At 69.6% G+C, this 22,367-nt stretch overlaps 9 non-coding genes across 9 annotated transcripts; all 9 read left to right on the forward strand.

The window, feature by feature from the left end:
* The first annotated feature begins 1,190 nt into the window (after positions 1-1,190).
* Positions 1,191-1,309, forward strand: LOC149124279 (5S ribosomal RNA). The gene has a single exon (XR_016215476.1). It is a non-coding gene; the product is annotated as a 5S ribosomal RNA (ribosomal RNA).
* A 2,363-nt stretch (positions 1,310-3,672) lies between these two features.
* LOC149124280 (5S ribosomal RNA) lies at positions 3,673-3,791 on the forward strand. Its single transcript, XR_016215477.1, has one exon. It is a non-coding gene; the product is annotated as a 5S ribosomal RNA (ribosomal RNA).
* Positions 3,792-6,139: 2,348 nt separating this feature from the next.
* On the forward strand, positions 6,140-6,258 carry LOC149124281 (5S ribosomal RNA). Its single transcript, XR_016215478.1, has one exon. It is a non-coding gene; the product is annotated as a 5S ribosomal RNA (ribosomal RNA).
* A 2,354-nt stretch (positions 6,259-8,612) lies between these two features.
* Positions 8,613-8,731, forward strand: LOC149124282 (5S ribosomal RNA). Its single transcript, XR_016215479.1, has one exon. It is a non-coding gene; the product is annotated as a 5S ribosomal RNA (ribosomal RNA).
* Positions 8,732-11,088: 2,357 nt separating this feature from the next.
* LOC149124283 (5S ribosomal RNA) lies at positions 11,089-11,207 on the forward strand. The gene has a single exon (XR_016215480.1). It is a non-coding gene; the product is annotated as a 5S ribosomal RNA (ribosomal RNA).
* A 2,359-nt stretch (positions 11,208-13,566) lies between these two features.
* Positions 13,567-13,685, forward strand: LOC149124284 (5S ribosomal RNA). Its single transcript, XR_016215481.1, has one exon. It is a non-coding gene; the product is annotated as a 5S ribosomal RNA (ribosomal RNA).
* A 2,357-nt stretch (positions 13,686-16,042) lies between these two features.
* On the forward strand, positions 16,043-16,161 carry LOC149124285 (5S ribosomal RNA). The gene has a single exon (XR_016215482.1). It is a non-coding gene; the product is annotated as a 5S ribosomal RNA (ribosomal RNA).
* Positions 16,162-18,506: 2,345 nt separating this feature from the next.
* LOC149124286 (5S ribosomal RNA) lies at positions 18,507-18,625 on the forward strand. Its single transcript, XR_016215483.1, has one exon. It is a non-coding gene; the product is annotated as a 5S ribosomal RNA (ribosomal RNA).
* A 2,357-nt stretch (positions 18,626-20,982) lies between these two features.
* LOC149124287 (5S ribosomal RNA) lies at positions 20,983-21,101 on the forward strand. The gene has a single exon (XR_016215484.1). It is a non-coding gene; the product is annotated as a 5S ribosomal RNA (ribosomal RNA).
* The last annotated feature ends 1,266 nt before the right edge of the window (positions 21,102-22,367 follow it).

Genomic DNA, 22,367 nt, shown 5'->3' on the forward strand with positions numbered 1-22,367 from the left:
CATCTAAGGGGAACACCTGTGCAGCCCCCGAGAGAGCCGGCCGGCCGGCCGGCGGTGTGCCGCTCCCCCGCGGAAGTGGGGAATGTGGCAGGGGGAACCGCCCTTCCACGGAGGTGGAAGGGACGGTAGCCAACCCGGGAAGAACCAGCAGCAAACCCGGGGAGGGCCGAGCAGACGAAAGAACAGCGCAGGGTCCTGTGTCGTTCCTCCATGAAGAGGGGGAGCGACAGTCTCGAACTGGCTGCCGGGCTGGAGGGTGCGGGTCGCGCTGAAGCGCCCCACCCTCCCGTGAGGGAACGGGCGCTGAGGACGGAAATCCCTCTGTGCCACGAAGGGTGTCGGGGTGTGCGACTGTGTGCCCCTTGTGTAGGCGTGTGTGTGTGTGTGTGTGTGTGTGTGTGAGTGCCCACGCGAGCGTGCGGCGGGGGTGATTCCGTGCGCTGCCGCCCTCCTTCCCGACCTGCTGCCCCACTTGGGCCCCCGTGACCGAGCGGGGACAAGGGTCCCCAGGCCCTCAGCTGTCCTCGCGGCGTGGGAGTGTGTGGAGGCGCGGCGGCCGTGCCGGGGGAGGGCGGGCGACCTGTGCGTCAGCGGTGGGGGGGCTGCTGGCGGCCGGGTAGGAGGGAAGGCCCGGGCCGCGGTGGTGTGGGGCGCCGAACCCCCTGGTGCCGGGACCCGCGAGCCGCGGGGCGCAGCCCTGGGCAGGCGTGGAGGCTGCCGGGCACGGCTGGCGTGTGGCTGGGCGATGGCGGCAGGCAGGGGATCCGGCCTAGAAAGAGAGAGTAGGAGTTCCCTGTGGCCAGCGGCAGCCGGAGGAGGTTGGCTCCCCTTGGCTTGGCGGCAGCGTGCCGACTGGGCGCCCGGTGCTGCAGGTCCTGGGCTGGGCAGGCGGAGGGCTGGAGTTCGGGCACTGGTGCAGGGCTAGGCGGAGGGCGGCTGAGGAGGAGGGGGGGGGAGGAGGAGAAGAGAAGAGAAGAGAAAAGAGGGAGGAGGCGGAGGAGAAGCGGCAGCGGGAGCGGGAGCGGGAGTGGGAATGGGAATGGGAATGGGAATGGGAATGGGAGTGAGAGCGGGGAGCGGGCAGGAGGAGGAGGAGGAGGCGGCGGCGGCGGCGGCGGAGGCGGCGGCGGCGGCGGCGGCGGCGGCTGTGCGTGCGCGCACTCAAGGGGGGCCTGGAGGCGGCCTCTGGCGTCTACGGCCATACCACCCTGAACGCGCCCGATCTCGTCTGATCTCGGAAGCTAAGCAGGGTCGGGCCTGGTTAGTACTTGGATGGGAGACCGCCTGGGAATACCGGGTGCTGTAGGCTTTTGCCCCGCGGCACCCTCCCCTTTTGCTCGCCTTTGGCTGGCTGCCTAGCCACGCCCCCATCCGCCAGCCCGCACGCCGGGACCCCTGCGACCCCCAACGCAGCTCCAGCAGGGGGCAGAAGCCCGACCCCTCCACCTGGCAGCCCCAGCCCGCCCGCGCCTCGGGCCTGGGCCTGGGCACGGGCACGGGCACGGGCACGGGCACGGGCGGGCCGGCCAGCTGTCCCCGGCTGCCGCAGCCCCACCGCCAACCCCGGGGCCCACCCCGGGACACAGGCCACGCCCCGCGCCATCCAGCGCGCCCCCTCCAACCCCAAACCAGCGACTCACCGCCCGCCAGGGCGCTCCCCTGCCGGCCGCCCCAACCCCGCAGCCCGCCGCACCAGCAGCTCCCGGCACCTGCACTCCCACCGCCCCTCCCGGGCTCCTGTCTCCCAGGGAGCCCAATGACTGTGACCACGACCACGACCACGACCACCGCCCGAAGACGACGCCAGGGCGCGGTTGCCCACCACTCAGGGCCCGGTGCCTCGCGCAGCCCAACCCGCGGGCCCTCTGCGCCACCTGGCCGTGCGGCGGCCACGCGCCACAGCCGCGGAAGCCCTCCAGAGCGCAAAGGAGGGACCCCACACCAAGCCTCGCAGGCAATACAGGCACCCTCTCCCTCTGTCTCTGACTTACACCAACACCTACACGTCTCTCTCTCTTTCTCTCTCTCTCTCTGTCTCTCTCTCCTCTCTCTGTCCCCCTCTCCCCCATCAGCCCTGACTCACACAGCATCCAAACGGGGCACCCTTTTGGCAGGCCAGGCAGAGACCCGCGGCCACAGGCTGCGTGCCCACAGGACCTCCCCGGGACAGAGGGTCCGTGGCAGGCAGGCAGCACACAGCCTGTGGTCTCTGTGGGGAGCAACTCGGATTGGACTGAGTTACTGGAATTAAGACTTATTCTATGCATCTGCTCTCCCACAATATGGCGCTGGGAGAGGAGAAAACAGCTTCTATGCAGCTGCCTCTTGCCAACTTGAGTGATGACCTCCAGGAGCTGATCCTGCTCCTGATTGGAGGAGAGCAGCGTACTTGGCGTGTGGGCAGCCGAGTTGGGATTGGCGGAAGAGGACTATAAAGGAGGAGAGAGACAACATGCACCAGGAACATCTAAGGGGAACACCTGTGCAGCCCCCGAGAGAGCCGGCCGGCCGGCCGGCGGTGTGCCGCTCCCCCGCGGAAGTGGGGAATGTGGCAGGGGGAACCGCCCTTCCACGGAGGTGGAAGGGACGGTAGCCAACCCGGGAAGAACCAGCAGCAAACCCGGGGAGGGCCGAGCAGACGAAAGAACAGCGCAGGGTCCTGTGTCGTTCCTCCATGAAGAGGGGGAGCGACAGTCTCGAACTGGCTGCCGGGCTGGAGGGTGCGGGTCGCGCTGAAGCGCCCCACCCTCCCGTGAGGGAACGGGCGCTGAGGACGGAAATCCCTCTGTGCCACGAAGGGTGTCGGGGTGTGCGACTGTGTGCCCCTTGTGTAGGCGTGTGTGTGTGTGTGTGTGTGTGTGTGTGAGTGCCCACGCGAGCGTGCGGCGGGGGTGATTCCGTGCGCTGCCGCCCTCCTTCCCGACCTGCTGCCCCACTTGGGCCCCCGTGACCGAGCGGGGACAAGGGTCCCCAGGCCCTCAGCTGTCCTCGCGGCGTGGGAGTGTGTGGAGGCGCGGCGGCCGTGCCGGGGGAGGGCGGGCGACCTGTGCGTCAGCGGTGGGGGGGCTGCTGGCGGCCGGGTAGGAGGGAAGGCCCGGGCCGCGGTGGTGTGGGGCGCCGAACCCCCTGGTGCCGGGACCCGCGAGCCGCGGGGCGCAGCCCTGGGCAGGCGTGGAGGCTGCCGGGCACGGCTGGCGTGTGGCTGGGCGATGGCGGCAGGCAGGGGATCCGGCCTAGAAAGAGAGAGTAGGAGTTCCCTGTGGCCAGCGGCAGCCGGAGGAGGTTGGCTCCCCTTGGCTTGGCGGCAGCGTGCCGACTGGGCGCCCGGTGCTGCAGGTCCTGGGCTGGGCAGGCGGAGGGCTGGAGTTCGGGCACTGGTGCAGGGCTAGGCGGAGGGCGGCTGAGGAGGAGGGGGGGGGAGGAGGAGAAGAGAAGAGAAGAGAAAAGAGGGAGGAGGCGGAGGAGAAGCGGCAGCGGGAGCGGGAGCGGGAGTGGGAATGGGAATGGGAATGGGAATGGGAATGGGAATGGGAATGGGAGTGAGAGCGGGGAGCGGGCAGGAGGAGGAGGAGGAGGAGGAGGCGGCGGCGGCGGCGGAGGCGGCGGCGGCGGCGGCGGCGGCGGCGGCTGTGCGTGCGCGCACTCAAGGGGGGCCTGGAGGCGGCCTCTGGCGTCTACGGCCATACCACCCTGAACGCGCCCGATCTCGTCTGATCTCGGAAGCTAAGCAGGGTCGGGCCTGGTTAGTACTTGGATGGGAGACCGCCTGGGAATACCGGGTGCTGTAGGCTTTTGCCCCGCGGCACCCTCCCCTTTTGCTCGCCTTTGGCTGGCTGCCTAGCCACGCCCCCATCCGCCAGCCCGCACGCCGGGACCCCTGCGACCCCCAACGCAGCTCCAGCAGGGGGCAGAAGCCCGACCCCTCCACCTGGCAGCCCCAGCCCGCCCGCGCCTCGGGCCTGGGCCTGGGCCTGGGCCTGGGCACGGGCACGGGCACGGGCACGGGCGGGCCGGCCAGCTGTCCCCGGCTGCCGCAGCCCCACCGCCAACCCCGGGGCCCACCCCGGGACACAGGCCACGCCCCGCGCCATCCAGCGCGCCCCCTCCAACCCCAAACCAGCGACTCACCGCCCGCCAGGGCGCTCCCCTGCCGGCCGCCCCAACCCCGCAGCCCGCCGCACCAGCAGCTCCCGGCACCTGCACTCCCACCGCCCCTCCCGGGCTCCTGTCTCCCAGGGAGCCCAATGACTGTGACCACGACCACGACCACGACCACCGCCCGAAGACGACGCCAGGGCGCGGTTGCCCACCACTCAGGGCCCGGTGCCTCGCGCAGCCCAACCCGCGGGCCCTCTGCGCCACCTGGCCGTGCGGCGGCCACGCGCCACAGCCGCGGAAGCCCTCCAGAGCGCAAAGGAGGGACCCCACACCAAGCCTCGCAGGCAATACAGGCACCCTCTCCCTCTGTCTCTGACTTACACCAACACCTACACGTCTCTCTCTCTTTCTCTCTCTCTCTCTGTCTCTCTCTCCTCTCTCTGTCCCCCTCTCCCCCATCAGCCCTGACTCACACAGCATCCAAACGGGGCACCCTTTTGGCAGGCCAGGCAGAGACCCGCGGCCACAGGCTGCGTGCCCACAGGACCTCCCCGGGACAGAGGGTCCGTGGCAGGCAGGCAGCACACAGCCTGTGGTCTCTGTGGGGAGCAACTCGGATTGGACTGAGTTACTGGAATTAAGACTTATTCTATGCATCTGCTCTCCCACAATATGGCGCTGGGAGAGGAGAAAACAGCTTCTATGCAGCTGCCTCTTGCCAACTTGAGTGATGACCTCCAGGAGCTGATCCTGCTCCTGATTGGAGGAGAGCAGCGTACTTGGCGTGTGGGCAGCCGAGTTGGGATTGGCGGAAGAGGACTATAAAGGAGGAGAGAGACAACATGCACCAGGAACATCTAAGGGGAACACCTGTGCAGCCCCCGAGAGAGCCGGCCGGCCGGCCGGCGGTGTGCCGCTCCCCCGCGGAAGTGGGGAATGTGGCAGGGGGAACCGCCCTTCCACGGAGGTGGAAGGGACGGTAGCCAACCCGGGAAGAACCAGCAGCAAACCCGGGGAGGGCCGAGCAGACGAAAGAACAGCGCAGGGTCCTGTGTCGTTCCTCCATGAAGAGGGGGAGCGACAGTCTCGAACTGGCTGCCGGGCTGGAGGGTGCGGGTCGCGCTGAAGCGCCCCACCCTCCCGTGAGGGAACGGGCGCTGAGGACGGAAATCCCTCTGTGCCACGAAGGGTGTCGGGGTGTGCGACTGTGTGCCCCTTGTGTAGGCGTGTGTGTGTGTGTGTGTGTGTGTGTGTGAGTGCCCACGCGAGCGTGCGGCGGGGGTGATTCCGTGCGCTGCCGCCCTCCTTCCCGACCTGCTGCCCCACTTGGGCCCCCGTGACCGAGCGGGGACAAGGGTCCCCAGGCCCTCAGCTGTCCTCGCGGCGTGGGAGTGTGTGGAGGCGCGGCGGCCGTGCCGGGGGAGGGCGGGCGACCTGTGCGTCAGCGGTGGGGGGGCTGCTGGCGGCCGGGTAGGAGGGAAGGCCCGGGCCGCGGTGGTGTGGGGCGCCGAACCCCCTGGTGCCGGGACCCGCGAGCCGCGGGGCGCAGCCCTGGGCAGGCGTGGAGGCTGCCGGGCACGGCTGGCGTGTGGCTGGGCGATGGCGGCAGGCAGGGGATCCGGCCTAGAAAGAGAGAGTAGGAGTTCCCTGTGGCCAGCGGCAGCCGGAGGAGGTTGGCTCCCCTTGGCTTGGCGGCAGCGTGCCGACTGGGCGCCCGGTGCTGCAGGTCCTGGGCTGGGCAGGCGGAGGGCTGGAGTTCGGGCACTGGTGCAGGGCTAGGCGGAGGGCGGCTGAGGAGGAGGGGGGGGGAGGAGGAGAAGAGAAGAGAAGAGAAAAGAGGGAGGAGGCGGAGGAGAAGCGGCAGCGGGAGCGGGAGCGGGAGTGGGAATGGGAATGGGAATGGGAATGGGAATGGGAATGGGAATGGGAGTGAGAGCGGGGAGCGGGCAGGAGGAGGAGGAGGAGGCGGCGGCGGCGGCGGCGGCGGCGGCGGCGGCTGTGCGGGCGCGCACTCAAGAGGGGCCTGGAGGCAGCCTCTGGCGTCTACGGCCATACCACCCTGAACGCGCCCGATCTCGTCTGATCTCGGAAGCTAAGCAGGGTCGGGCCTGGTTAGTACTTGGATGGGAGACCGCCTGGGAATACCGGGTGCTGTAGGCTTTTGCCCCGCGGCACCCTCCCCTTTTGCTCGCCTTTGGCTGGCTGCCTAGCCACGCCCCCATCCGCCAGCCCGCACGCCGGGACCCCTGCGACCCCCAACGCAGCTCCAGCAGGGGGCAGAAGCCCGACCCCTCCACCTGGCAGCCCCAGCCCGCCCGCGCCTCGGGCCTGGGCCTGGGCCTGGGCCTGGGCACGGGCACGGGCACGGGCACGGGCACGGGCGGGCCGGCCAGCTGTCCCCGGCTGCCGCAGCCCCACCGCCAACCCCGGGGCCCACCCCGGGACACAGGCCACGCCCCGCGCCATCCAGCGCGCCCCCTCCAACCCCAAACCAGCGACTCACCGCCCGCCAGGGCGCTCCCCTGCCGGCCGCCCCAACCCCGCAGCCCGCCGCACCAGCAGCTCCCGGCACCTGCACTCCCACCGCCCCTCCCGGGCTCCTGTCTCCCAGGGAGCCCAATGACTGTGACCACGACCACGACCACGACCACCGCCCGAAGACGACGCCAGGGCGCGGTTGCCCACCACTCAGGGCCCGGTGCCTCGCGCAGCCCAACCCGCGGGCCCTCTGCGCCACCTGGCCGTGCGGCGGCCACGCGCCACAGCCGCGGAAGCCCTCCAGAGCGCAAAGGAGGGACCCCACACCAAGCCTCGCAGGCAATACAGGCACCCTCTCCCTCTGTCTCTGACTTACACCAACACCTACACGTCTCTCTCTCTTTCTCTCTCTCTCTCTGTCTCTCTCTCCTCTCTCTGTCCCCCTCTCCCCCATCAGCCCTGACTCACACAGCATCCAAACGGGGCACCCTTTTGGCAGGCCAGGCAGAGACCCGCGGCCACAGGCTGCGTGCCCACAGGACCTCCCCGGGACAGAGGGTCCGTGGCAGGCAGGCAGCACACAGCCTGTGGTCTCTGTGGGGAGCAACTCGGATTGGACTGAGTTACTGGAATTAAGACTTATTCTATGCATCTGCTCTCCCACAATATGGCGCTGGGAGAGGAGAAAACAGCTTCTATGCAGCTGCCTCTTGCCAACTTGAGTGATGACCTCCAGGAGCTGATCCTGCTCCTGATTGGAGGAGAGCAGCGTACTTGGCGTGTGGGCAGCCGAGTTGGGATTGGCGGAAGAGGACTATAAAGGAGGAGAGAGACAACATGCACCAGGAACATCTAAGGGGAACACCTGTGCAGCCCCCGAGAGAGCCGGCCGGCCGGCCGGCGGTGTGCCGCTCCCCCGCGGAAGTGGGGAATGTGGCAGGGGGAACCGCCCTTCCACGGAGGTGGAAGGGACGGTAGCCAACCCGGGAAGAACCAGCAGCAAACCCGGGGAGGGCCGAGCAGACGAAAGAACAGCGCAGGGTCCTGTGTCGTTCCTCCATGAAGAGGGGGAGCGACAGTCTCGAACTGGCTGCCGGGCTGGAGGGTGCGGGTCGCGCTGAAGCGCCCCACCCTCCCGTGAGGGAACGGGCGCTGAGGACGGAAATCCCTCTGTGCCACGAAGGGTGTCGGGGTGTGCGACTGTGTGCCCCTTGTGTAGGCGTGTGTGTGTGTGTGTGTGTGTGTGTGTGAGTGCCCACGCGAGCGTGCGGCGGGGGTGATTCCGTGCGCTGCCGCCCTCCTTCCCGACCTGCTGCCCCACTTGGGCCCCCGTGACCGAGCGGGGACAAGGGTCCCCAGGCCCTCAGCTGTCCTCGCGGCGTGGGAGTGTGTGGAGGCGCGGCGGCCGTGCCGGGGGAGGGCGGGCGACCTGTGCGTCAGCGGTGGGGGGGCTGCTGGCGGCCGGGTAGGAGGGAAGGCCCGGGCCGCGGTGGTGTGGGGCGCCGAACCCCCTGGTGCCGGGACCCGCGAGCCGCGGGGCGCAGCCCTGGGCAGGCGTGGAGGCTGCCGGGCACGGCTGGCGTGTGGCTGGGCGATGGCGGCAGGCAGGGGATCCGGCCTAGAAAGAGAGAGTAGGAGTTCCCTGTGGCCAGCGGCAGCCGGAGGAGGTTGGCTCCCCTTGGCTTGGCGGCAGCGTGCCGACTGGGCGCCCGGTGCTGCAGGTCCTGGGCTGGGCAGGCGGAGGGCTGGAGTTCGGGCACTGGTGCAGGGCTAGGCGGAGGGCGGCTGAGGAGGAGGGGGGGGGAGGAGGAGAAGAGAAGAGAAGAGAAAAGAGGGAGGAGGCGGAGGAGAAGCGGCAGCGGGAGCGGGAGCGGGAGTGGGAATGGGAATGGGAATGGGAATGGGAATGGGAATGGGAATGGGAGTGAGAGCGGGGAGCGGGCAGGAGGAGGAGGAGGAGGCGGCGGCGGCGGCGGCGGCGGCGGCGGCGGCTGTGCGGGCGCGCACTCAAGAGGGGCCTGGAGGCAGCCTCTGGCGTCTACGGCCATACCACCCTGAACGCGCCCGATCTCGTCTGATCTCGGAAGCTAAGCAGGGTCGGGCCTGGTTAGTACTTGGATGGGAGACCGCCTGGGAATACCGGGTGCTGTAGGCTTTTGCCCCGCGGCACCCTCCCCTTTTGCTCGCCTTTGGCTGGCTGCCTAGCCACGCCCCCATCCGCCAGCCCGCACGCCGGGACCCCTGCGACCCCCAACGCAGCTCCAGCAGGGGGCAGAAGCCCGACCCCTCCACCTGGCAGCCCCAGCCCGCCCGCGCCTCGGGCCTGGGCCTGGGCCTGGGCCTGGGCACGGGCACGGGCACGGGCACGGGCACGGGCGGGCCGGCCAGCTGTCCCCGGCTGCCGCAGCCCCACCGCCAACCCCGGGGCCCACCCCGGGACACAGGCCACGCCCCGCGCCATCCAGCGCGCCCCCTCCAACCCCAAACCAGCGACTCACCGCCCGCCAGGGCGCTCCCCTGCCGGCCGCCCCAACCCCGCAGCCCGCCGCACCAGCAGCTCCCGGCACCTGCACTCCCACCGCCCCTCCCGGGCTCCTGTCTCCCAGGGAGCCCAATGACTGTGACCACGACCACGACCACGACCACCGCCCGAAGACGACGCCAGGGCGCGGTTGCCCACCACTCAGGGCCCGGTGCCTCGCGCAGCCCAACCCGCGGGCCCTCTGCGCCACCTGGCCGTGCGGCGGCCACGCGCCACAGCCGCGGAAGCCCTCCAGAGCGCAAAGGAGGGACCCCACACCAAGCCTCGCAGGCAATACAGGCACCCTCTCCCTCTGTCTCTGACTTACACCAACACCTACACGTCTCTCTCTCTTTCTCTCTCTCTCTCTGTCTCTCTCTCCTCTCTCTGTCCCCCTCTCCCCCATCAGCCCTGACTCACACAGCATCCAAACGGGGCACCCTTTTGGCAGGCCAGGCAGAGACCCGCGGCCACAGGCTGCGTGCCCACAGGACCTCCCCGGGACAGAGGGTCCGTGGCAGGCAGGCAGCACACAGCCTGTGGTCTCTGTGGGGAGCAACTCGGATTGGACTGAGTTACTGGAATTAAGACTTATTCTATGCATCTGCTCTCCCACAATATGGCGCTGGGAGAGGAGAAAACAGCTTCTATGCAGCTGCCTCTTGCCAACTTGAGTGATGACCTCCAGGAGCTGATCCTGCTCCTGATTGGAGGAGAGCAGCGTACTTGGCGTGTGGGCAGCCGAGTTGGGATTGGCGGAAGAGGACTATAAAGGAGGAGAGAGACAACATGCACCAGGAACATCTAAGGGGAACACCTGTGCAGCCCCCGAGAGAGCCGGCCGGCCGGCCGGCGGTGTGCCGCTCCCCCGCGGAAGTGGGGAATGTGGCAGGGGGAACCGCCCTTCCACGGAGGTGGAAGGGACGGTAGCCAACCCGGGAAGAACCAGCAGCAAACCCGGGGAGGGCCGAGCAGACGAAAGAACAGCGCAGGGTCCTGTGTCGTTCCTCCATGAAGAGGGGGAGCGACAGTCTCGAACTGGCTGCCGGGCTGGAGGGTGCGGGTCGCGCTGAAGCGCCCCACCCTCCCGTGAGGGAACGGGCGCTGAGGACGGAAATCCCTCTGTGCCACGAAGGGTGTCGGGGTGTGCGACTGTGTGCCCCTTGTGTAGGCGTGTGTGTGTGTGTGTGTGTGTGTGTGTGAGTGCCCACGCGAGCGTGCGGCGGGGGTGATTCCGTGCGCTGCCGCCCTCCTTCCCGACCTGCTGCCCCACTTGGGCCCCCGTGACCGAGCGGGGACAAGGGTCCCCAGGCCCTCAGCTGTCCTCGCGGCGTGGGAGTGTGTGGAGGCGCGGCGGCCGTGCCGGGGGAGGGCGGGCGACCTGTGCGTCAGCGGTGGGGGGGCTGCTGGCGGCCGGGTAGGAGGGAAGGCCCGGGCCGCGGTGGTGTGGGGCGCCGAACCCCCTGGTGCCGGGACCCGCGAGCCGCGGGGCGCAGCCCTGGGCAGGCGTGGAGGCTGCCGGGCACGGCTGGCGTGTGGCTGGGCGATGGCGGCAGGCAGGGGATCCGGCCTAGAAAGAGAGAGTAGGAGTTCCCTGTGGCCAGCGGCAGCCGGAGGAGGTTGGCTCCCCTTGGCTTGGCGGCAGCGTGCCGACTGGGCGCCCGGTGCTGCAGGTCCTGGGCTGGGCAGGCGGAGGGCTGGAGTTCGGGCACTGGTGCAGGGCTAGGCGGAGGGCGGCTGAGGAGGAGGGGGGGGGAGGAGGAGAAGAGAAGAGAAGAGAAAAGAGGGAGGAGGCGGAGGAGAAGCGGCAGCGGGAGCGGGAGCGGGAGTGGGAATGGGAATGGGAATGGGAATGGGAATGGGAGTGAGAGCGGGGAGCGGGCAGGAGGAGGAGGAGGAGGAGGCGGCGGCGGCGGCGGAGGCGGCGGCGGCGGCGGCGGCGGCGGCTGTGCGTGCGCGCACTCAAGGGGGGCCTGGAGGCGGCCTCTGGCGTCTACGGCCATACCACCCTGAACGCGCCCGATCTCGTCTGATCTCGGAAGCTAAGCAGGGTCGGGCCTGGTTAGTACTTGGATGGGAGACCGCCTGGGAATACCGGGTGCTGTAGGCTTTTGCCCCGCGGCACCCTCCCCTTTTGCTCGCCTTTGGCTGGCTGCCTAGCCACGCCCCCATCCGCCAGCCCGCACGCCGGGACCCCTGCGACCCCCAACGCAGCTCCAGCAGGGGGCAGAAGCCCGACCCCTCCACCTGGCAGCCCCAGCCCGCCCGCGCCTCGGGCCTGGGCCTGGGCCTGGGCCTGGGCACGGGCACGGGCACGGGCACGGGCACGGGCGGGCCGGCCAGCTGTCCCCGGCTGCCGCAGCCCCACCGCCAACCCCGGGGCCCACCCCGGGACACAGGCCACGCCCCGCGCCATCCAGCGCGCCCCCTCCAACCCCAAACCAGCGACTCACCGCCCGCCAGGGCGCTCCCCTGCCGGCCGCCCCAACCCCGCAGCCCGCCGCACCAGCAGCTCCCGGCACCTGCACTCCCACCGCCCCTCCCGGGCTCCTGTCTCCCAGGGAGCCCAATGACTGTGACCACGACCACGACCACGACCACCGCCCGAAGACGACGCCAGGGCGCGGTTGCCCACCACTCAGGGCCCGGTGCCTCGCGCAGCCCAACCCGCGGGCCCTCTGCGCCACCTGGCCGTGCGGCGGCCACGCGCCACAGCCGCGGAAGCCCTCCAGAGCGCAAAGGAGGGACCCCACACCAAGCCTCGCAGGCAATACAGGCACCCTCTCCCTCTGTCTCTGACTTACACCAACACCTACACGTCTCTCTCTCTTTCTCTCTCTCTCTCTGTCTCTCTCTCCTCTCTCTGTCCCCCTCTCCCCCATCAGCCCTGACTCACACAGCATCCAAACGGGGCACCCTTTTGGCAGGCCAGGCAGAGACCCGCGGCCACAGGCTGCGTGCCCACAGGACCTCCCCGGGACAGAGGGTCCGTGGCAGGCAGGCAGCACACAGCCTGTGGTCTCTGTGGGGAGCAACTCGGATTGGACTGAGTTACTGGAATTAAGACTTATTCTATGCATCTGCTCTCCCACAATATGGCGCTGGGAGAGGAGAAAACAGCTTCTATGCAGCTGCCTCTTGCCAACTTGAGTGATGACCTCCAGGAGCTGATCCTGCTCCTGATTGGAGGAGAGCAGCGTACTTGGCGTGTGGGCAGCCGAGTTGGGATTGGCGGAAGAGGACTATAAAGGAGGAGAGAGACAACATGCACCAGGAACATCTAAGGGGAACACCTGTGCAGCCCCCGAGAGAGCCGGCCGGCCGGCCGGCGGTGTGCCGCTCCCCCGCGGAAGTGGGGAATGTGGCAGGGGGAACCGCCCTTCCACGGAGGTGGAAGGGACGGTAGCCAACCCGGGAAGAACCAGCAGCAAACCCGGGGAGGGCCGAGCAGACGAAAGAACAGCGCAGGGTCCTGTGTCGTTCCTCCATGAAGAGGGGGAGCGACAGTCTCGAACTGGCTGCCGGGCTGGAGGGTGCGGGTCGCGCTGAAGCGCCCCACCCTCCCGTGAGGGAACGGGCGCTGAGGACGGAAATCCCTCTGTGCCACGAAGGGTGTCGGGGTGTGCGACTGTGTGCCCCTTGTGTAGGCGTGTGTGTGTGTGTGTGTGTGTGTGTGTGTGAGTGCCCACGCGAGCGTGCGGCGGGGGTGATTCCGTGCGCTGCCGCCCTCCTTCCCGACCTGCTGCCCCACTTGGGCCCCCGTGACCGAGCGGGGACAAGGGTCCCCAGGCCCTCAGCTGTCCTCGCGGCGTGGGAGTGTGTGGAGGCGCGGCGGCCGTGCCGGGGGAGGGCGGGCGACCTGTGCGTCAGCGGTGGGGGGGCTGCTGGCGGCCGGGTAGGAGGGAAGGCCCGGGCCGCGGTGGTGTGGGGCGCCGAACCCCCTGGTGCCGGGACCCGCGAGCCGCGGGGCGCAGCCCTGGGCAGGCGTGGAGGCTGCCGGGCACGGCTGGCGTGTGGCTGGGCGATGGCGGCAGGCAGGGGATCCGGCCTAGAAAGAGAGAGTAGGAGTTCCCTGTGGCCAGCGGCAGCCGGAGGAGGTTGGCTCCCCTTGGCTTGGCGGCAGCGTGCCGACTGGGCGCCCGGTGCTGCAGGTCCTGGGCTGGGCAGGCGGAGGGCTGGAGTTCGGGCACTGGTGCAGGGCTAGGCGGAGGGCGGCTGAGGAGGAGGGGGGGGGAGGAGGAGAAGAGAAGAGAAGAGAAAAGAGGGAGGAGGCGGAGGAGAAGCGGCAGCGGGAGCGGGAGCGGGAGTGGGAATGGGAATGGGAATGGGAATGGGAATGGGAGTGAGAGCGGGGAGCGGGCAGGAGGAGGAGGAGGAGGAGGCGGCGGCGGCGGCGGAGGCGGCGGCGGCGGCGGCGGCGGCGGCTGTGCGTGCGCGCACTCAAGGGGGGCCTGGAGGCGGCCTCTGGCGTCTACGGCCATACCACCCTGAACGCGCCCGATCTCGTCTGATCTCGGAAGCTAAGCAGGGTCGGGCCTGGTTAGTACTTGGATGGGAGACCGCCTGGGAATACCGGGTGCTGTAGGCTTTTGCCCCGCGGCACCCTCCCCTTTTGCTCGCCTTTGGCTGGCTGCCTAGCCACGCCCCCATCCGCCAGCCCGCACGCCGGGACCCCTGCGACCCCCAACGCAGCTCCAGCAGGGGGCAGAAGCCCGACCCCTCCACCTGGCAGCCCCAGCCCGCCCGCGCCTCGGGCCTGGGCCTGGGCCTGGGCCTGGGCACGGGCACGGGCACGGGCACGGGCACGGGCGGGCCGGCCAGCTGTCCCCGGCTGCCGCAGCCCCACCGCCAACCCCGGGGCCCACCCCGGGACACAGGCCACGCCCCGCGCCATCCAGCGCGCCCCCTCCAACCCCAAACCAGCGACTCACCGCCCGCCAGGGCGCTCCCCTGCCGGCCGCCCCAACCCCGCAGCCCGCCGCACCAGCAGCTCCCGGCACCTGCACTCCCACCGCCCCTCCCGGGCTCCTGTCTCCCAGGGAGCCCAATGACTGTGACCACGACCACGACCACGACCACCGCCCGAAGACGACGCCAGGGCGCGGTTGCCCACCACTCAGGGCCCGGTGCCTCGCGCAGCCCAACCCGCGGGCCCTCTGCGCCACCTGGCCGTGCGGCGGCCACGCGCCACAGCCGCGGAAGCCCTCCAGAGCGCAAAGGAGGGACCCCACACCAAGCCTCGCAGGCAATACAGGCACCCTCTCCCTCTGTCTCTGACTTACACCAACACCTACACGTCTCTCTCTCTTTCTCTCTCTCTCTCTGTCTCTCTCTCCTCTCTCTGTCCCCCTCTCCCCCATCAGCCCTGACTCACACAGCATCCAAACGGGGCACCCTTTTGGCAGGCCAGGCAGAGACCCGCGGCCACAGGCTGCGTGCCCACAGGACCTCCCCGGGACAGAGGGTCCGTGGCAGGCAGGCAGCACACAGCCTGTGGTCTCTGTGGGGAGCAACTCGGATTGGACTGAGTTACTGGAATTAAGACTTATTCTATGCATCTGCTCTCCCACAATATGGCGCTGGGAGAGGAGAAAACAGCTTCTATGCAGCTGCCTCTTGCCAACTTGAGTGATGACCTCCAGGAGCTGATCCTGCTCCTGATTGGAGGAGAGCAGCGTACTTGGCGTGTGGGCAGCCGAGTTGGGATTGGCGGAAGAGGACTATAAAGGAGGAGAGAGACAACATGCACCAGGAACATCTAAGGGGAACACCTGTGCAGCCCCCGAGAGAGCCGGCCGGCCGGCCGGCGGTGTGCCGCTCCCCCGCGGAAGTGGGGAATGTGGCAGGGGGAACCGCCCTTCCACGGAGGTGGAAGGGACGGTAGCCAACCCGGGAAGAACCAGCAGCAAACCCGGGGAGGGCCGAGCAGACGAAAGAACAGCGCAGGGTCCTGTGTCGTTCCTCCATGAAGAGGGGGAGCGACAGTCTCGAACTGGCTGCCGGGCTGGAGGGTGCGGGTCGCGCTGAAGCGCCCCACCCTCCCGTGAGGGAACGGGCGCTGAGGACGGAAATCCCTCTGTGCCACGAAGGGTGTCGGGGTGTGCGACTGTGTGCCCCTTGTGTAGGCGTGTGTGTGTGTGTGTGTGTGTGTGTGTGAGTGCCCACGCGAGCGTGCGGCGGGGGTGATTCCGTGCGCTGCCGCCCTCCTTCCCGACCTGCTGCCCCACTTGGGCCCCCGTGACCGAGCGGGGACAAGGGTCCCCAGGCCCTCAGCTGTCCTCGCGGCGTGGGAGTGTGTGGAGGCGCGGCGGCCGTGCCGGGGGAGGGCGGGCGACCTGTGCGTCAGCGGTGGGGGGGCTGCTGGCGGCCGGGTAGGAGGGAAGGCCCGGGCCGCGGTGGTGTGGGGCGCCGAACCCCCTGGTGCCGGGACCCGCGAGCCGCGGGGCGCAGCCCTGGGCAGGCGTGGAGGCTGCCGGGCACGGCTGGCGTGTGGCTGGGCGATGGCGGCAGGCAGGGGATCCGGCCTAGAAAGAGAGAGTAGGAGTTCCCTGTGGCCAGCGGCAGCCGGAGGAGGTTGGCTCCCCTTGGCTTGGCGGCAGCGTGCCGACTGGGCGCCCGGTGCTGCAGGTCCTGGGCTGGGCAGGCGGAGGGCTGGAGTTCGGGCACTGGTGCAGGGCTAGGCGGAGGGCGGCTGAGGAGGAGGGGGGGGGAGGAGGAGAAGAGAAGAGAAGAGAAAAGAGGGAGGAGGCGGAGGAGAAGCGGCAGCGGGAGCGGGAGCGGGAGTGGGAATGGGAATGGGAATGGGAATGGGAATGGGAGTGAGAGCGGGGAGCGGGCAGGAGGAGGAGGAGGAGGAGGCGGCGGCGGCGGCGGAGGCGGCGGCGGCGGCGGCGGCGGCGGCTGTGCGTGCGCGCACTCAAGGGGGGCCTGGAGGCGGCCTCTGGCGTCTACGGCCATACCACCCTGAACGCGCCCGATCTCGTCTGATCTCGGAAGCTAAGCAGGGTCGGGCCTGGTTAGTACTTGGATGGGAGACCGCCTGGGAATACCGGGTGCTGTAGGCTTTTGCCCCGCGGCACCCTCCCCTTTTGCTCGCCTTTGGCTGGCTGCCTAGCCACGCCCCCATCCGCCAGCCCGCACGCCGGGACCCCTGCGACCCCCAACGCAGCTCCAGCAGGGGGCAGAAGCCCGACCCCTCCACCTGGCAGCCCCAGCCCGCCCGCGCCTCGGGCCTGGGCCTGGGCACGGGCACGGGCACGGGCACGGGCACGGGCGGGCCGGCCAGCTGTCCCCGGCTGCCGCAGCCCCACCGCCAACCCCGGGGCCCACCCCGGGACACAGGCCACGCCCCGCGCCATCCAGCGCGCCCCCTCCAACCCCAAACCAGCGACTCACCGCCCGCCAGGGCGCTCCCCTGCCGGCCGCCCCAACCCCGCAGCCCGCCGCACCAGCAGCTCCCGGCACCTGCACTCCCACCGCCCCTCCCGGGCTCCTGTCTCCCAGGGAGCCCAATGACTGTGACCACGACCACGACCACGACCACCGCCCGAAGACGACGCCAGGGCGCGGTTGCCCACCACTCAGGGCCCGGTGCCTCGCGCAGCCCAACCCGCGGGCCCTCTGCGCCACCTGGCCGTGCGGCGGCCACGCGCCACAGCCGCGGAAGCCCTCCAGAGCGCAAAGGAGGGACCCCACACCAAGCCTCGCAGGCAATACAGGCACCCTCTCCCTCTGTCTCTGACTTACACCAACACCTACACGTCTCTCTCTCTTTCTCTCTCTCTCTCTGTCTCTCTCTCCTCTCTCTGTCCCCCTCTCCCCCATCAGCCCTGACTCACACAGCATCCAAACGGGGCACCCTTTTGGCAGGCCAGGCAGAGACCCGCGGCCACAGGCTGCGTGCCCACAGGACCTCCCCGGGACAGAGGGTCCGTGGCAGGCAGGCAGCACACAGCCTGTGGTCTCTGTGGGGAGCAACTCGGATTGGACTGAGTTACTGGAATTAAGACTTATTCTATGCATCTGCTCTCCCACAATATGGCGCTGGGAGAGGAGAAAACAGCTTCTATGCAGCTGCCTCTTGCCAACTTGAGTGATGACCTCCAGGAGCTGATCCTGCTCCTGATTGGAGGAGAGCAGCGTACTTGGCGTGTGGGCAGCCGAGTTGGGATTGGCGGAAGAGGACTATAAAGGAGGAGAGAGACAACATGCACCAGGAACATCTAAGGGGAACACCTGTGCAGCCCCCGAGAGAGCCGGCCGGCCGGCCGGCGGTGTGCCGCTCCCCCGCGGAAGTGGGGAATGTGGCAGGGGGAACCGCCCTTCCACGGAGGTGGAAGGGACGGTAGCCAACCCGGGAAGAACCAGCAGCAAACCCGGGGAGGGCCGAGCAGACGAAAGAACAGCGCAGGGTCCTGTGTCGTTCCTCCATGAAGAGGGGGAGCGACAGTCTCGAACTGGCTGCCGGGCTGGAGGGTGCGGGTCGCGCTGAAGCGCCCCACCCTCCCGTGAGGGAACGGGCGCTGAGGACGGAAATCCCTCTGTGCCACGAAGGGTGTCGGGGTGTGCGACTGTGTGCCCCTTGTGTAGGCGTGTGTGTGTGTGTGTGTGTGTGTGTGTGAGTGCCCACGCGAGCGTGCGGCGGGGGTGATTCCGTGCGCTGCCGCCCTCCTTCCCGACCTGCTGCCCCACTTGGGCCCCCGTGACCGAGCGGGGACAAGGGTCCCCAGGCCCTCAGCTGTCCTCGCGGCGTGGGAGTGTGTGGAGGCGCGGCGGCCGTGCCGGGGGAGGGCGGGCGACCTGTGCGTCAGCGGTGGGGGGGCTGCTGGCGGCCGGGTAGGAGGGAAGGCCCGGGCCGCGGTGGTGTGGGGCGCCGAACCCCCTGGTGCCGGGACCCGCGAGCCGCGGGGCGCAGCCCTGGGCAGGCGTGGAGGCTGCCGGGCACGGCTGGCGTGTGGCTGGGCGATGGCGGCAGGCAGGGGATCCGGCCTAGAAAGAGAGAGTAGGAGTTCCCTGTGGCCAGCGGCAGCCGGAGGAGGTTGGCTCCCCTTGGCTTGGCGGCAGCGTGCCGACTGGGCGCCCGGTGCTGCAGGTCCTGGGCTGGGCAGGCGGAGGGCTGGAGTTCGGGCACTGGTGCAGGGCTAGGCGGAGGGCGGCTGAGGAGGAGGGGGGGGGAGGAGGAGAAGAGAAGAGAAGAGAAAAGAGGGAGGAGGCGGAGGAGAAGCGGCAGCGGGAGCGGGAGCGGGAGTGGGAATGGGAATGGGAATGGGAATGGGAATGGGAGTGAGAGCGGGGAGCGGGCAGGAGGAGGAGGAGGAGGAGGCGGCGGCGGCGGCGGAGGCGGCGGCGGCGGCGGCGGCGGCGGCTGTGCGTGCGCGCACTCAAGGGGGGCCTGGAGGCGGCCTCTGGCGTCTACGGCCATACCACCCTGAACGCGCCCGATCTCGTCTGATCTCGGAAGCTAAGCAGGGTCGGGCCTGGTTAGTACTTGGATGGGAGACCGCCTGGGAATACCGGGTGCTGTAGGCTTTTGCCCCGCGGCACCCTCCCCTTTTGCTCGCCTTTGGCTGGCTGCCTAGCCACGCCCCCATCCGCCAGCCCGCACGCCGGGACCCCTGCGACCCCCAACGCAGCTCCAGCAGGGGGCAGAAGCCCGACCCCTCCACCTGGCAGCCCCAGCCCGCCCGCGCCTCGGGCCTGGGCCTGGGCCTGGGCCTGGGCACGGGCACGGGCACGGGCACGGGCACGGGCGGGCCGGCCAGCTGTCCCCGGCTGCCGCAGCCCCACCGCCAACCCCGGGGCCCACCCCGGGACACAGGCCACGCCCCGCGCCATCCAGCGCGCCCCCTCCAACCCCAAACCAGCGACTCACCGCCCGCCAGGGCGCTCCCCTGCCGGCCGCCCCAACCCCGCAGCCCGCCGCACCAGCAGCTCCCGGCACCTGCACTCCCACCGCCCCTCCCGGGCTCCTGTCTCCCAGGGAGCCCAATGACTGTGACCACGACCACGACCACGACCACCGCCCGAAGACGACGCCAGGGCGCGGTTGCCCACCACTCAGGGCCCGGTGCCTCGCGCAGCCCAACCCGCGGGCCCTCTGCGCCACCTGGCCGTGCGGCGGCCACGCGCCACAGCCGCGGAAGCCCTCCAGAGCGCAAAGGAGGGACCCCACACCAAGCCTCGCAGGCAATACAGGCACCCTCTCCCTCTGTCTCTGACTTACACCAACACCTACACGTCTCTCTCTCTTTCTCTCTCTCTCTCTGTCTCTCTCTCCTCTCTCTGTCCCCCTCTCCCCCATCAGCCCTGACTCACACAGCATCCAAACGGGGCACCCTTTTGGCAGGCCAGGCAGAGACCCGCGGCCACAGGCTGCGTGCCCACAGGACCTCCCCGGGACAGAGGGTCCGTGGCAGGCAGGCAGCACACAGCCTGTGGTCTCTGTGGGGAGCAACTCGGATTGGACTGAGTTACTGGAATTAAGACTTATTCTATGCATCTGCTCTCCCACAATATGGCGCTGGGAGAGGAGAAAACAGCTTCTATGCAGCTGCCTCTTGCCAACTTGAGTGATGACCTCCAGGAGCTGATCCTGCTCCTGATTGGAGGAGAGCAGCGTACTTGGCGTGTGGGCAGCCGAGTTGGGATTGGCGGAAGAGGACTATAAAGGAGGAGAGAGACAACATGCACCAGGAACATCTAAGGGGAACACCTGTGCAGCCCCCGAGAGAGCCGGCCGGCCGGCCGGCGGTGTGCCGCTCCCCCGCGGAAGTGGGGAATGTGGCAGGGGGAACCGCCCTTCCACGGAGGTGGAAGGGACGGTAGCCAACCCGGGAAGAACCAGCAGCAAACCCGGGGAGGGCCGAGCAGACGAAAGAACAGCGCAGGGTCCTGTGTCGTTCCTCCATGAAGAGGGGGAGCGACAGTCTCGAACTGGCTGCCGGGCTGGAGGGTGCGGGTCGCGCTGAAGCGCCCCACCCTCCCGTGAGGGAACGGGCGCTGAGGACGGAAATCCCTCTGTGCCACGAAGGGTGTCGGGGTGTGCGACTGTGTGCCCCTTGTGTAGGCGTGTGTGTGTGTGTGTGTGTGTGTGTGTGAGTGCCCACGCGAGCGTGCGGCGGGGGTGATTCCGTGCGCTGCCGCCCTCCTTCCCGACCTGCTGCCCCACTTGGGCCCCCGTGACCGAGCGGGGACAAGGGTCCCCAGGCCCTCAGCTGTCCTCGCGGCGTGGGAGTGTGTGGAGGCGCGGCGGCCGTGCCGGGGGAGGGCGGGCGACCTGTGCGTCAGCGGTGGGGGGGCTGCTGGCGGCCGGGTAGGAGGGAAGGCCCGGGCCGCGGTGGTGTGGGGCGCCGAACCCCCTGGTGCCGGGACCCGCGAGCCGCGGGGCGCAGCCCTGGGCAGGCGTGGAGGCTGCCGGGCACGGCTGGCGTGTGGCTGGGCGATGGCGGCAGGCAGGGGATCCGGCCTAGAAAGAGAGAGTAGGAGTTCCCTGTGGCCAGCGGCAGCCGGAGGAGGTTGGCTCCCCTTGGCTTGGCGGCAGCGTGCCGACTGGGCGCCCGGTGCTGCAGGTCCTGGGCTGGGCAGGCGGAGGGCTGGAGTTCGGGCACTGGTGCAGGGCTAGGCGGAGGGCGGCTGAGGAGGAGGGGGGGGGAGGAGGAGAAGAGAAGAGAAGAGAAAAGAGGGAGGAGGCGGAGGAGAAGCGGCAGCGGGAGCGGGAGCGGGAGTGGGAATGGGAATGGGAATGGGAATGGGAATGGGAGTGAGAGCGGGGAGCGGGCAGGAGGAGGAGGAGGAGGAGGCGGCGGCGGCGGCGGAGGCGGCGGCGGCGGCGGCGGCGGCGGCTGTGCGTGCGCGCACTCAAGGGGGGCCTGGAGGCGGCCTCTGGCGTCTACGGCCATACCACCCTGAACGCGCCCGATCTCGTCTGATCTCGGAAGCTAAGCAGGGTCGGGCCTGGTTAGTACTTGGATGGGAGACCGCCTGGGAATACCGGGTGCTGTAGGCTTTTGCCCCGCGGCACCCTCCCCTTTTGCTCGCCTTTGGCTGGCTGCCTAGCCACGCCCCCATCCGCCAGCCCGCACGCCGGGACCCCTGCGACCCCCAACGCAGCTCCAGCAGGGGGCAGAAGCCCGACCCCTCCACCTGGCAGCCCCAGCCCGCCCGCGCCTCGGGCCTGGGCCTGGGCCTGGGCCTGGGCACGGGCACGGGCACGGGCACGGGCACGGGCGGGCCGGCCAGCTGTCCCCGGCTGCCGCAGCCCCACCGCCAACCCCGGGGCCCACCCCGGGACACAGGCCACGCCCCGCGCCATCCAGCGCGCCCCCTCCAACCCCAAACCAGCGACTCACCGCCCGCCAGGGCGCTCCCCTGCCGGCCGCCCCAACCCCGCAGCCCGCCGCACCAGCAGCTCCCGGCACCTGCACTCCCACCGCCCCTCCCGGGCTCCTGTCTCCCAGGGAGCCCAATGACTGTGACCACGACCACGACCACGACCACCGCCCGAAGACGACGCCAGGGCGCGGTTGCCCACCACTCAGGGCCCGGTGCCTCGCGCAGCCCAACCCGCGGGCCCTCTGCGCCACCTGGCCGTGCGGCGGCCACGCGCCACAGCCGCGGAAGCCCTCCAGAGCGCAAAGGAGGGACCCCACACCAAGCCTCGCAGGCAATACAGGCACCCTCTCCCTCTGTCTCTGACTTACACCAACACCTACACGTCTCTCTCTCTTTCTCTCTCTCTCTCTGTCTCTCTCTCCTCTCTCTGTCCCCCTCTCCCCCATCAGCCCTGACTCACACAGCATCCAAACGGGGCACCCTTTTGGCAGGCCAGGCAGAGACCCGCGGCCACAGGCTGCGTGCCCACAGGACCTCCCCGGGACAGAGGGTCCGTGGCAGGCAGGCAGCACACAGCCTGTGGTCTCTGTGGGGAGCAACTCGGATTGGACTGAGTTACTGGAATTAAGACTTATTCTATGCATCTGCTCTCCCACAATATGGCGCTGGGAGAGGAGAAAACAGCTTCTATGCAGCTGCCTCTTGCCAACTTGAGTGATGACCTCCAGGAGCTGATCCTGCTCCTGATTGGAGGAGAGCAGCGTACTTGGCGTGTGGGCAGCCGAGTTGGGATTGGCGGAAGAGGACTATAAAGGAGGAGAGAGACAACATGCACCAGGAACATCTAAGGGGAACACCTGTGCAGCCCCCGAGAGAGCCGGCCGGCCGGCCGGCGGTGTGCCGCTCCCCCGCGGAAGTGGGGAATGTGGCAGGGGGAACC

The sequence above is a fragment of the Oryctolagus cuniculus genome, chromosome 10, assembly GCF_051225735.1.
Source record: "Oryctolagus cuniculus isolate XC-2025 breed Fujian yellow rabbit chromosome 10, ASM5122573v1, whole genome shotgun sequence".
Lineage (NCBI taxonomy): Eukaryota > Metazoa > Chordata > Mammalia > Lagomorpha > Leporidae > Oryctolagus > Oryctolagus cuniculus.